Raw genomic sequence first — 15,687 nt, 5'->3', positions numbered from 1 at the left:
ACATTTAGATTTTCATGAATGTGCCCAGTAACTCTTTAAAGGTCTTGCTGCAATACAGTGGTGATAATCCTGACCTTAATTTCTTTTACCTGCAATTTCAGGTTAGTAACACCTGTCTCTTTCTGGAATATTTACATTCCTCTCTTATTAATGGTTTTTTCTAAATCCTCTGCTATAGATTTATCCATGTTACTTTCAATTTGTTCACAAGAAGAATATTTCAATCCTGTTTATATTTTATTATCTGAACTCGATAACATAATTACCCCTCAGCTTTTCCCAATTTAATACCTGTGATGATTAAAGCAGAAAAAGAAATTGAGAATTGGTACTTATTCCTTTTAAAAATGTTCCCTTTTGTGTAAAGCACACTGGTTGTCTTAATAGAGTTAATTGCCTGCTTGTCTGAACCTCACAGTATTTATTTTCCAATTTTTGGGGATTTGAGAGGAGGAGTAGCATTTCCCTCTCGTGATAGTGAACATGTTCTTGTTTTATTCAACAGTTTTAAAAATAAGTAATTTTAATTAAGAAAGAGATTTTGAAGTGCAGTTAATATAATTGTTATTGTTTTACCAAGGAAGGGAGTTATTTTTCGTGTACAGATATTTCAATTTGTTCTCACTTCCTTTCCTTCTGTCTCCATAGCTGTCAGTACTTTCACTCTGGAGAGTATTATTTTCATGGGACTTGGAAGTGTCTTCTATTTCATATTACAATTAGGAAATATGAATGAGGAAATCATGCCTAAACAGTTGCTACAAAGAAAGAATTAAAAAAATCAAGAAGTTGAGACTTCCAGGTAAAAATCTTAAGAAATTAATAATGAAACAGTGTTTTCTTCAAAAGCTTGGCTATCTATTCTTACATAGTAAGAGAAGAAAACAGCCAAGTTTTATGTAAAAAAAGTCTTAGATAAATACATACAAACAGCCCTGTGTTTGAGTATAGTTTTCATACAGATTTATGACTTGGCAAAAAAAAAAAAAAAAAAAAAAAAAAAAAAAAAAAAAAAAAAAAAAAATCAATGTCAAATGACACCCAAAGTAAAAGAAAATCTATGTGAGCTTATCCAAGAAAATTAAAGTAGGTAGAAAACTGATGAAATTATATTTGACATAGGTTGAAAAAAAGCTTCTACTTGTCATGCATGATAGTGACACCCTAGCTTTTGATTCGCAGCATTAGATATGTCTATTTACTTTCAATGTCATTTTATTTAGAAACTCTGCATGAGTTTTATTTAATTTAAAAGTAACAATCTAGAATCTATTACAATAAATATCAAAAAATTACTCTCCATGTGAAAATCTGTATTAAAAAGAAATCAAACAAACTGCTTACCTCACGATCCCCTCGAAGGAAATAAAATTAATATGAGCACAAAAAACCCTCCACTTTTGCAAAAGAATCTAGCATACTAACTTACATCTGCATGGATGACAAGCACTGAGGAAATATGACTGTGGATGACATTGGATATCAGTATGTACAAATTTAACATAGACCAGGATGATTTCCCAAGTGAATAGTTCTTTTTTCTCTGTGTTAAACGGTGGCTGTTAAGTCTTGACATCTTCCTTTAGTAGAATTTCCTATTTCACAACAGGAAAATAATATATATATATATATGTGATACAAACACTAATTTTAACTTCTTAGACAGGGACAATATGAACCAAAGAAAGGACAAGAAGATGAAAAGTAAAAAGATGAAAATGAAGAGTATAAATCTGATGTTCCTGCTAATTTCCCTTTTTAGTGCAGAGCAAAAGAGATAACAGTAGCATAAGAATTACCCAACAGATTGTGGATCAATTCAGTAAAACAATCCAAAGACAATAATGCTTTATATCATTGTTGCTGGAAAAATACTTTAAAGTTAAAACTTTATATAAAACACTTATAAAACGTTATAAAGTTAAAAAAAAATGAGAATCTGTTCTTATAGTAAATTTTTGTATTAATTTTCAAAACTTATCTCTGCTTACAAGCTTCTCTAGTACCTATAGGGTGGAATTAATAGCCAGAGAAGCTAAGGACTAGGTTGCCAGTGAAGTTTAACTCACCTGGAGTAAATTAGAACATGAATAAAGGCTACTAATCTGCAAAGGCAAAAAAAAATCATTCACTTTCAGATCAGCTGAAGTACATAGTTCAAAGATTATCCAAGATGAATTTCAGATAAATGAAGACGTCACACATAAATTCATACTGAACCTTAATGTTTAGAAGTACAAGAAAGTCACCACTACCAATACCTTTCCATGACGTTATTTGAAGAAAAGTCAAGAAAAAAAAATAAGAGTAATAAGTGTAGGAAGAATCATTGCAGCCACGACTATAAAATAAAATACAGCAACTAGAGACTTTCTTTAACAGGAGAAAAATTATTTATTTTTTTAGTGTACTACTTCCCTAATTCAAAAATGTAAGTTCCATCACATCTAAAATAGCATGTCTCACAATATGGCTTTGTTCTCCAGAAGTAGATATTAGTATAATTGAAATCCACCTAATGTTCTAACAATATAATATTGCAGGTTTCGGGTCCTTGCTAAAGATTATGCTCTCAGCTTGCTTAAATGTCTAAGAATCTGATTTCTTCAGGGTGTCATAAACAGTGGGGTTTTTTTTTCTGTTTTATTTTGTTGCTTTGGGAAGCATATATCCAGAGATTTCGTTCTTAAATATTTATGAATATGATACTGTTATTGATGACAAAATTCACAGTGTTGTCTGGAAAAACAATTTTATGTGAGATAATATATTAAGTGTTAGCTAAAGCAGCAAGCAAGCCATCCATATACCGGTTCAAAAAGAAAAAAATAGTCCAAGAAATAAAATCCCTAACAGCTTTTTTTTTTTAATAGTTTTTTTTCCTTCATGAAAAAAAATGAAGGGAAAAACCAAATTATATATGGCATATGAAAAAGTTAATGAAAGACTGCATCCCTTGGGAGGCATCCCATACTGGAGCAGGGAAACAGCATGTGGAAGAAAGTTTAGCAGGGGTGAAGTGTTATTAACTGATCTCAACTCCCATAACCTATCCCCCATAGCCATTCATCAAGGACAGAGGGAGGAGACAGAAAAATTAAGTGTGAATGAGTGAAAAGTGAGGAGCAACTTTAGGGTAAAATGGACTCTAGGGGAAAGGTAAAATCAGAGCAGGATTTTAGTTTTGTTTTTATTTCTTACTATCTTGCTCTGTTTTTATGAAAGTACATGAAATTAATCTTCCCCAATTTGAGTTTGTTTTGCTCAAGACACTAATTGAAGAGTGTTTGGATGCATGGAATTTTCCTGCTTATTTTTCCATCCATCTTGCTGCGGTGAGAGTGAGAGAGTGGCTGGATGGGTCTGTTAGCCAGTCAAGGTTAACCCACCACTTGGTCTCCCCAGCACTGAACTCTTGAATGTGCTGTTCCCCGTAGTACTCAACCCTTATGGCCTCCCCAATACTTGACTCCCAGAACTGTTTTTCTGCTCACTGGTGAGTCTGATTTTCTTGCAGTGATTTCCTACACTGACATTCACAACCACAAACTTTGTATATTTTACTGAGTATATAAGTAGACAGTAAAACTTCTCAGTTTCAGAAGATTTATGCAAGGACTTCAATTCTCTAAAGGGAGTTCATGCAGCAAACTCAATTACATGAGACATTTTTCAGCTGATACAAAAACATTCTGTATTTGCACTTTTTATTTCTGTCAGCTAGTTTACTATGAGTAATTTTAAGCAGAATTATAATCCTCTTTTCTCTCTAAACAACTAACTAGCTGATAAATTTAGAAAGGTGAAAAAATGTAAGCAATGTAACATTGGACAAGAATTAACTTGGAAAATGTAAACACATGTTTGTTAAAATGGGAACTCTAGTAAAACCATCACAACTTCTCTTTTCCCTAAATATTTCCACTGTTTTAGAACTTCTCTTAAAATAACTTAAACATTCCTAACATGGATTTATGATAAGCCAGATAATAGTGATTGCTAGATAAAACCTTTTATCCAGAAATCTTAAAGTATTGAGTGTTATAAAACCAATTTACCAGCTCTTAAGACTTTGCTAGCATCTGCCTCTTAAAAAAGTATACAATAGACTGTAAGTATTTCTGTAAGTATTTTCCATATCATATACCAAAATTAATCAGCATAAAAGAAAATATTTAAGTTCTTTATAGGCATATTCAAGTATTCCAAATTATCCACAGGAATTCTTGAAAATAACCCTTAAAAAGCCCCCACAAAATCTTGATGTTATCTACAATGCAGTAACAAGAAATTACTTGAATCTGAATTGAAAACTGATATATATGAAATATGGTACAAACACAAGTCAGTATTATCCACCATTCATATAGTTATTTAAATATCAGCTTTTTTGAGAATCTTGTGTTGGTTTGTGCACATAAAATTTTAATCTAGATTTACTGGCTTGCTTTGAAGTGCAATAAATTAAAAATCTTACTCAGGGAATAGAATTTGTTTTATAATCTTATGATTATATGCAGTCCTAAGGAAAATCCAAAGTATTAATCTCAAAGTTCAAACTACAAAGAAAGAAACCAGAAGAAACAGCTTCCTTCTTTTTTTTTTTTTTTTTTTTTTTTTCATTAATGTAAGCAAATGCAATGGAGAAGACTGTGAAGTTCACCATAAAGAATATATAAAAAAAAGGTGGACATTGCTTAACCATAACTTCAAATTTCACTTAAGCCTAGGTCTGTGAGCTTTTGTCATGATTCTTCAAACACTGGTGATTTCTTCTGCAAGCGAGGACATGTAAATTTATGAAAAAAGATGAGTATTCTATTATTTCAGTCAGTAAAAAATGTGGAGTAATTTTGATTCTCTTTCAGAACTCTTCTCTTGGGAATAAACATTATTATAATCAGTTAGATTCAAGTTAACAGTGAAACAGATGATACCAGAAATGTTGAAACTCCAGAATAAATCTGGAGACAAAGAAAAGCTGGCAGAAAAAAAAATTTAAGTAAAACATTTAGGCAATTTGTACACGCCTTTAAACACCTGTGGCCTGACAATATATAACTGTGTTTTCATCTTGGATAGTACTAGCATATCCAGAACTACCAAACAAGGGAGCATTTTCACTGTTCAGAAACTTTCAAAACTGTACATTTCAAACCTGTGCAGTAAGATTATTAAAGGCTATTAGCAAAGCTTTTGCTCTTGGATGTCAAAGATGTCTTTATAATGCCCTTTTCCCTGCATATCTTACAATATTTTTTTAAATTTTGACAATACAATTGTATCAATGAAAGTCAAGATAACAAGTTACCCCTTTAACATTAGATTTATTCTCCATAATATTGTTCACACTGCTGGTGTGTTTTTCTTTCTTTATATGCCTTTTAAAAGCCATTACTGTAATTCTGTGTTGCATGGCACTTTGAGTAGCCTTTTATACCTGTGCCATGTGAATGCAAACAATGTAATTTTATTAGGTTCTGATTAATGCTGTTTGCTCAGCAGTAAATCTCTAGAGAGCAGACAGGACTGTGAATTGTCATGGCAATCATCTTTATGAGAAGGGAAGAAGTGTTGAGTGAGTTTGTAATGGGATTATCATAATGTCCTTTGTTTTATACATTTTTCTCAGAGTCTCAGTTTCAAATGGTTCTAGCTATCTGATTTCCATTCAAGTCAGTTGGAGCCATGTCCTTTAATCCCATGTGCCACTAGGAAATGCAGGTGAAATGATTGTGGATAGTATAATTGCATAAGAATTTACAGAATTACAGAATATTCTGAGTTGGAGTAGACCCACAAGGATCATCAAGTCCAACTCTTAAGTGAATGGCACTTATATTGCTTCCAGTAGATTTCTCATCTGTGTTATATGTATAGACTTTGCGTTTAAAATTTGATTTCTTCCTGGTATGAAACAAATTAAAAATAGCAAGTTTTGGAAACACTTTTAGAGTGAGTGTGTACAGCTTTTTGGTTCTCAACAGCTAATAGCTACAGAACTCTAATAAAGCTATAATAAACAGGTACACTAGAATGTCTGGTGTAATAATTGAGTGATAATAGCAGGATTCTGCTATTTTATGAGGTTATGGTCCTGTTCCCAAACTATGAGGCCAAAGAATGAACAGTTTATTCCAATGCCAGAACATTATTTCCCCATGAAATAATGCAACAGCACACAACTGGTAAGATGATTAGTATTAGTGTTACTGTAGCTTTTTTGTACTTTTAAACAGCTTAGGCAGCTTAGTGAAAATCTGATCAGAGCTGTATGTAATTTATGGGTGCATAGGGTGAGATGGTAATAAGTTTGGTACTGGATAAACACATAACTGCATGAAACGGTTCTGTCAAGTACTACTTTGAAAATATATTCATATAACTTTGAAAGGAAAGTGAAAAACAAGAGTAATAATGTTCTTTTTCTGTTTGCATACAGCTGTGGGACTATTGACTTACCCTACGCCTTTAGTCACTCAGTGCAGTAAAATGCGTAAAGCAGAAAATGCTGCCTTAGGGTCGATCTTCAAGCGTCTATATTTTGCACTACTCATGTGAATAATCATAATTAAGTCAATGTAGCTACTCAGATATGTAAATTTACCCATACATATTAGAAGATTCAGGGTCAGGATTGTAATTCCATGTTGATCTTACTTTGAGCATTTTGATATTAGAAAATATGCGTAAACTCTTCTCATTACCAAAGTAAAGTAAAATGAACCTATGTGGAAGGCAATCACTGGCTGTAGACTACCCACTCAAGCTGGGAGGTTACACCATGCTAATGGCCAGTGCACAAAGCACATTGAATACACAGAATTATGCCATACACCTTGCTTGTCACCTGTAGGCAGGCTACACTTCATTCTAAGTCCAAGACTTTACTATTTCATTATTTTTAAAATTAAAAAAAAAACCCTCTTGGCCTTCCTCTCTGTGCTGGAAAGTTACTTTTCTATACTAGAAATGTGCTTGTACCTTCACTAATACTCTTTTGATCAGATTTATTCTGCTGTCCAGCAATTAAAATCTCAGAAATTACCAATTTCTTCTCTAGCTGCTTAAAAAAAAGTGGTGAATACCTAACTTGTTGAAAAGGAATAATAAAAATCTATTTCCAGCTTCAGTGAAATGTAAGGGTTACGAATTTAAATATCTATTTCATGCATTGTGGCATCTGTCAGTTCATGAAAGATTTCACTACAAAGGGAATTCAGTATAAAAAATTATGAAAGGACTAGCTACATTCGAGTGCTTTTTTTTCAATATTCAGAACAAGAAGAGAAATACTATACAATGATCCAACCAACTAACATATTCTTCTTGCATTATCTGGCACAAAAAATGTCTCTGAAAACAAATCTGCGAGTCTCAGGGTTTTTTTTCTTTTGAATGTCCTGCATTGCTCTCCTGAAATCCTGTTTAGCATTCTTCAGTGTTTTTCCCATGACCACTTTACTCAAACTGCACATAAGATATAAATTGCTTAAAGTGGAATTAAGCTACTGCTGTGGAAACCTAGTTTTTTTTCAGCAGAAACAAAATGCTGCAGTTTCTCATGTGTTACTGCTGACACAACAGACACTGTCTCTTTTCACCTTCAGCTAGATACTGCAAGATGACAGTGTCATATTTCAGTATTTGTGAAGGCAATAGAATACTTTGCCTTTTACATCAGTGTCTAACTATTAAATAATTAATCCTACATGATCCCTGTGAGGTTGATAAGTATTATCCTTCTCTTATAACAGAGACAGTAAACACCAAAATTAAATTCTATTGATGTCAGGAGAGGGTTATTAAGGATTTTGTAGATCACAAAGTTAAAGTCTCTAGCTCCTAATTCTGTGGCCAATCTAACGGCCTAAACTAACTAATAATAAACACATTTTAGTACTTCTCTTACAGAACCACAGATGATCCCAAAATATACTGGATTCAAAAGGGTATAATTTAGCTGCTGCATTTGATCTTCTCCAGGAGGCCATAAAGACATGAACTGCATAAGTTTTCCTCTCTTACGGTTATATTTTCTAGTTCCTTCCTTTTTTTCCCTGAAGGAAAAAGCTATACTGCCTAAAGTCCATTAATTATTTAGCAAAAGTGAGAAGATATTTTAATCTCTGTCCTTTAAGGATTTATCATTCAATTACTTTTGTGCTATGGAGCATTTGCCTATGGTAAGATGTAATACATGCAGTTTGGCACATAGTAAATGTAGGAAAACAATAGAATTCTTAGTATTTTAGCATATTTCAAAAAGCAGCACTGCAAGCTGGATGTCAGCTGCTAAACATCAAGCTGGTGAGACAATATCGAGGAACAGTGTGATGTAGATCTGCAGAAATCTGGTTCAACGTGTAATAATTTAATGTGTTGTTATACTAATAGTACATTGGTAAAAAAGAAGGGGAAATATCCTACTCTTTATCATGCACTTCCAGAATATTTTTATTACCTTTCTACCTGTAACAAACACTTTTTTTCTAGCAAATCTGACTTTGCTAGCAAATTAAAAAAAAATAATAATTATACTAGGGGCAGCTGACACAGAAGGCTTTCATGGAAATTCTTAGCCTCCTAAGTAAATAGGAAACATACAGAAATTGTTTATCAGGAGTTATCTGTGGCCTACAACTTTTGGGGGGATTTCTAATTGGCTAAAGAAAATTCGGAATAATTTTAGTGCAATCAGTTGAAATCCAGCATCCAGCATGGCTTCCAGCTTTAACCTACAAGCATAAATATAGCCAAAGTAACCAGTGACAGATGTCACTATTCTGTCAGATAAGATTCTGTCCACATTTTGTCTGCCTACCCAATCTTGTCTGCATGAGTAAATGCAAGATAACATTGGCTGAAAGGTGTTACAGTAAGTAATGAGTGGATCTGCATCTCTAAATGTGCATTGTGCATCCAGTTAGCAAAACTATCTAACTTGAAAACAAAACATATAAACGAAAACCATTTAATCAACCAAAATACTCAGTGGATAACTCAGTTTTTGGGTGCCATTTTCTTACAGATATCAATCATTATTGCTGATACCTTAAGTTTACAGGGTAAGAATGGGTATTTCATCCCACCTCATGCCTAAATATTCATACCAATCATCTAGATTCCCTGTAAAATACTGAAGGAGGGAGGGGGAAAAAATGTTTGAACCACGAGTCGTTTTGTCTTCAAGTGACTGCTAAAATCAAGCAAAATCAGACTGCCTGAAGTCATAGGAAGTGCCTATGTGTCCCTGAAGTCCATGGAGAAGATCTTTATTTACAGGATAAATAGACAGTTGCAGATAACAAAAAATTAAGTGAATTTAATTTCCCTTTAAGGAGTCTGGGCAGGAAGGTGTGATTGGCATAGTACTTTGAACAGTAGAGGGTGTTGCTCTGACAGGGAAAGGAGCTAAGTGCTTCCCTAACTTTGTGTTTTAGAAAAGGAATTTGGCTCATGCTTTCAAGATTTGTAACTGGATCCATGTTTAAGAAAGCACTCCAGCAAGATATTTGGGAAGTTAAGAAAATTGATTTCTCCATCCTATAACCATACTAAATGTTGGCATATCTTTCAGTAGAGTTCTTTCATCAAGCTTTTCTGTTTTACACCCTTCTAAGAGCTGATCTAACAAATTCTATTACCTTTCCTTGGTTTATCTTATATACATAAACACTCGTACTATGGAATCTGCTTTGCCTGATTTTCACAAAACCATATTTTATATATCTTCGGAATTATTTCTGAGAATTTTGTAACCTAGTGAGTTTGATTTATTATTCATACAGGTGTGTATATTCTGACAATAATAAGGGAAAAAGTCAGTCCAGTGAAACACATAAAATGTTCTAGTACACAGGAGACCATGCTGAGATTTACAAACAATAAATTTAGTTTCTGACTTAAGGCAAATCAGGTCGTATACCCTACAGGGAAAGTCAGAGGAAAAATAAATTCAGTACTTCGAGGTATTCAGACTAATAATTACCCATAAAGGTCCCTTCCAACGTAAACTACTATATAATTCTATGATTCTGTGATAGGTGGAGTTCACATCACCAGTTACAGCATTATGCACTGCACCTACAATCTTGGAAAATGGAATATACTGGTTCACAACCCAGATCCTTCTCTGCCATGCAACCTAATCCGCTCTGGAGATCATTCTTCTTCTTCCTACTACTACTAAGTCACATCAGTTGATCTACTGTGAGACTGGGATCAGGAGCAAGGACTTCAGGGTGGATTGTGATCAGATAGAAGATTAGGTCTCTTCCATTTTCTGGTACACATTTGCTGTGACTATCTACTGGAAACTGAATCTTTATTACAGCTTAGACTCATGATTCAGCTACTAAGACTTGAGGTTTTACCACATGTGAACACAGCCATAGTGACAGCATATGTGAACACAGCTCATGGTAAATGCAGGACAAAATGAAGTACTTTAGTGACAGTAAAATGCTTTAACCAGCTTGGTTTTCTATGGGCTTTCTGCAGTAAAGAAAATACACAGTTAAGTAACTGCAGCTCTATGGATGTACAATAAATTTTTAAACTGCCGTAACTCCATTGCACATCTAAGTCCTCAGAAATGGAGTTATAAAGAGAGATAGTCTTTACTTTGTAGTGAACTGTGAGAAAGGATCTTAAGTATAAGCTTCCAAAATAGAATATACAGCAGAATTTGATTTAAAAATAATACTCTTCTGTCCTGGTTTAGGGCAAATTTGGGAGGAAACCTCCAAAAGGATCCCTCTAGAAAGCAAATTCAAGTCGCCCCTGCCCCCACTGGTTGAGGAAACAAAAATCTCCTTCAAGAAAAGTGAAAAAACTGTTTATTTAACAAGCAAAGTACTCAGAAACATGAAAAAAAAATATTAAACAATAAAACCTCTTGCTGTTCTGAAGAGATGGTCAATTCAGAAAGTCCTTGCTGTGGGGTGCTGATCAGCTCACTCAGTCTTTTATCAGTCCCTCCTGCACTGGAAAATACTGTGTCCTAGGCCACAGGTGGGAGCTCCCAGTGTTTTTCTGGGTTTTCAGTCCAGAGCAGGCTGATCACTTCCAAGAAAAAGAAAAGCCATAGTCCAGGGAACTGCTCTGCCTCAGCTAGCTAAAAAAACTAACTAAAAGCAAAAGAGAGCTGTCTCTCTCTGTCCATGCTGCAGACAACACGCACCAAGAGAAATGGAATTCCGAGTGAGTAAAGCTTCTGCACACACGAACTGTGCACCACCGCTTCCCCCTCCCTTTGATCTTGGATTTAGTTTTAAAGGTGCAGAACCTATTTCTGTTTCAGGGCTAAACAGATGAATGGGGATACAATTCGACATCATAAAGTCACCCCAGGACACCTTCTCATGGCAAAAACAATACAAAGCCATTATTACTTAATGCATATGAGCCCTCTGTCTTGGAGAGTGCCTATCTTTAAATTCTACAAATTTGCCTATAAGTTTCATTGCTCTAGCTTATAGTGGATATCAGGAAATACTTATTTACTGTACTTTATACACAAAAATTTTTTGCAAGTCCCTGATCAAATCATGACAAAAATTTTTAAGTAGGAACTTATCATATGGAGTATTTCAGGAAAGAAGTTAGTATTATGAAGTTAAATTCAAGGAGACAAAAAGCAAAAGCAGCTTTCTTTGAAAAAGTGTCAAATTATGAGACACAAATAGATAGGAAAGAGGATAGAAGGAGCTTTCAGATCTGGTTCATGTTACAGGCACAATACAAAAACTAGTGCTCGAATTACAGTAGTTTGCTGTTCAGTTGACAAACACTGAGGCAATATGCTGAAGTCTCATTCTGTTTAATGAAATGTAGTCAAAAAAGTCAGTTGAGCCCAGGGAGAGATTCAGCTTACTTCAAAGTTGATGCTCCTACACCTGGTGAACTGAAGGATGCTTCAGGCATCCTTCTATTTATTGATCAGATTTTCATTATCTGGAATGGCAGACAGACATTTAGTGGGATGGTAAACATCCAAAAAGTATCATTCTCATGATGAATTCCTCCCTGTCATGCTGAGAGGCAACACTTAAATCAAGGTCCCATCTGGAGCAAGGAACTTACTAATACTTATCCTGTCACCTTCCTCCCCTAAAGTTCTACCTCATAGTCAAAGAATATTGAAGTACACTTAGGGATGGCACACATTCAGGATACAGGACTGTGGGACCTTCCATAGAAGACGCCTGTCTCGAAGTTCACCACAACCACAATACTTAAAAGCCTCTGCATCATCTCAACAATACACAGTGATGATATTAAAGAGACTCCTCAGTGGGTCTAAGCTGCCACTAAATTTCTATTGATATAATTAATTTCTTAACAGGGAAAAAAGAATACAGTCCTATTTCCCATTTGCCCCACGGTTGCTGGCTACTGAAACAGACAGTATTGCAGACACAGGCACACCTTAAAGTAGAAGTCCTGATGAAACCCTCAGCACATGAAAATACCATAACAAAATGAAAAAAATCTATAAAGGTGAAGCATTAGTATATAGAAATAAAGTGTTGATTGGTTTAACTAAAATGTGTAGAGTCAGATCAGCTGCTGGCTGACAAGGACTTAGCTTCAGCTTTTTCTCCCCTGCTCCTCAATTTAGGGAACTCTTCATGAAGACTAATGAAGTTTATTTAATTTACAGTTTACAAGGGGTTTTTTGGAGCAGCTGAAGGAGCTGGAATTATTTAGTCTGGAGAAAAGGAGGCCTCAGAGTTGACCTGATCACTCTCTACAGCTGCCTGAAAAGAGGGTGTAGTGAAGTGGAGGCTGATCTTTTCTCTCAGGTAACAAGTGGCAGGACAAGAGGAAAGGGCATCAAGTTGTGCCATGGGAGGTTTAGATTGGATATTAGGAAAACTTTCTTCGCTAGAAGGGTGGTCAGATATTGGAACAATCTGCCCAGGGAAGTTGTGGATCACCATTTCTGGAAGTGTTAAAAAATGAGTGGATGTGGAACGTGGACACATAGTGTCATGGGTTAACACAGCTTGGTTTTTACTTAAAGGAGAAACAGTTCCCTGTAATCCTGTAAGGACCTGTAAATTTCCTGTGGAAGGGACAGGGACCCATCAGAGGCCAAGTTTTAGATACTGACATATTGTTTAACCACTGAGGAAGCTGGATGCAACTTTGGGAATACACATATAAAGCTGAGACTGTGTCCGAGCCGGCCCTTTCCCTTCCAGCCGGAGGAGCAGGTAGCAATCATCTCCCCTGGGCCCCTCCATGGAGCAGCCCAGGCCGGCCAGCCCTGCTGCTTCTCCCTGTTACGGGGAGCCAGCCCTGGCCTGGCCGTGCCCCCAAGCCCCATCAGCTGCCAGCGGGGAAGGGGAGGCTACAGCTTTACATCCAGATAACTTTAAAGCCTCCCCCAATGCCGCCTGAACCAAGGGAAATGTCTGCTGGGCCCCTGAGGGCAGCTACAGGCCTGGTGGGGTTGGGCCTGCCCCGATTGTCACTGGGGGTGAGCAGGAGGCACCATCAGCCAGGCCACTCCGAGATCCCTCCCTGTGGGTTCTCTTCCGCCATTCCTGCAGCTTTGAAATCCTCGAGGCCGCCACCCAGCAGAGATTGCGTAACCACCACAGGCCCTGGGCAAGATATTAATGTTTTCCTTGCACAATGAAACTTCCAAAGCCCTAACCCTTCTGTAAGTGAGAGAAAAGGCCAAACTGGGGACATGTAAAAGGACAGTATGAAGATATTAGAGTCAGTGAAGGAAGAGTGACCCCTTAGGTGGAAGAGATGAGAAGGTGCCTTGGTCTTAGGCTGAAAATCTTCTCTGAGCCATGGTAACAGACTGTAATATGCTAGAATATTCCTTTAAACTGTGGACAATATGAATTGGGGAGATGGATTGAGCAAAAGTATCTGTAATTGATGGAGTGAATATTGAATTAGTGGCAGTGATCCTGTGAGATGTTTGTACAGAGAAAGATGAGATAAGAAGCCCTCTGCGCCAGTGAAGGGAAAAGAGATTTCCCTTCCATGAGATGAAGAATATCCTTTGCATTTGAATTGTCCATTTTTAAAATGATACCCCTGTATGCAAGAGTCCACGGCGCATAGGAAGCCACAGGAAAGGCTACGTGATATGGGAGGTTTACAACTGCAGATTTTTTCCCTGGGTGGCTGCTTTTGTGAAAGTTAAAAGCCACAAGTGGACTGTTCTTTCTTGTGGAAAGTAACCACAACAAATCAGGGGAGACTTCTCTCTCTAAAAGGACTGATGAAAGAGTATTTTATAAGTGGTACTGTCCTAGAATTCCAAATTTTGTCTTTATACGTTGTCTGTGAGAAAGAAAATAAGCTGGGGGGGGGCGGGGAGGGGATGTTTTGAAAAGTTTAATTTTGATTTTCTTTCTCTTCTTTTAGTGTTTGTTAATAAGTCTGTCTTTATGCCTTAAAGTTTGGGCCTGCTTTGCTTTTCACCTGATCCTATCTCACAGAGGGAAAAGAGTAAACACTCAGACCACTGCACTAAATTTGGCAAACAAACAGGCAAATGTGAAACCATTACACATAGTCTAGTGGTAAATGTGGCAGTGTTGAGTCAATAGACAGACTTGAGGATCTTCAAGGTTGTTTTATAAACCTAATGATTCTATGATTCTGTGATGATGATGAAGATAATAACACCAACAACAATAATGGTAGGAATAGTGGCAATGACAACAAAACTCATTCAGAGGCTTTTTGAATGTGGAAACCAATTTATTAAACTCATTGTTTCAGGATAAGGGCCTTAGTAGGAATAACAAGACAGAGAGAGATATGCTTGGAGAACATAATATTTTCTTACTGAAAAGATTGGATCTTCTAGTAAATGAAAAAATCTTGACTTTGACTTCTCTGTAAAAGTAGACATTAGAGCATTTTGCATTTTAAGATTATTTCTAAATTTTTAAGAATATACATAATTTGTCTATTTACATATATTTACTTATTTATAACATATCTGTATTAAATGCATGTTCAAATCTGTGGAATACACTCTTTTCAACTCAGAAGAATATTGTAAATGAGAATGTAAAATTATAAATAAAACATATCTTCACAAGACTACAATTTTAACTTGTCATTTGTACTTCTATTAATGTGAAAATCCCTGAGTTTAGTTCTAACTGTAATTAGATCTAAATTGAAATTGATGTTTTGCACAATGATCAATTATTTCTATAAAGGTTCACCTTAATGAAGCATACTCTTTTATTCCTTACTAATTACAATTAGAGATCAAAGTTCCACTATGATTAGCGTTTGATTATCACAGTGCTTTGTGAATAACAATATAATGACTTAATTTGCAGTAGAAAACAATAGATAAAAACAATTCTTTTAAAATATGCAAAATATATAGAATAAGAAATAATAAAAAGAAAAATAATGCTTATCTTTAGATATTCTTTTAATATCACCCAGTAAAACTTGACTGTGCCTTCATTTGCATCAAAATTCCATTCTGGAAAAACACCTAGTTGCATTTGTATCTATTCATTGTCACAAACTTTATTTGGCACTATTCTGTTTGTGTCAATATTATGGATAATATTATTTCAAATCCATCAACAAAAATTGTCAACATACTTTTCAGTTATATACAGACGTTTTGCTTAGAAGATTGATAGGGGGAACTCTTACTTCTGTACCTGCTAAAGCTGC

This window comes from Zosterops lateralis, assembly GCF_965231275.1.
Source record: "Zosterops lateralis genome assembly, chromosome: 3".
NCBI classification, from domain to species: domain Eukaryota; kingdom Metazoa; phylum Chordata; class Aves; order Passeriformes; family Zosteropidae; genus Zosterops; species Zosterops lateralis.
Note: the sequence above shows the minus strand (reverse complement) of the source record.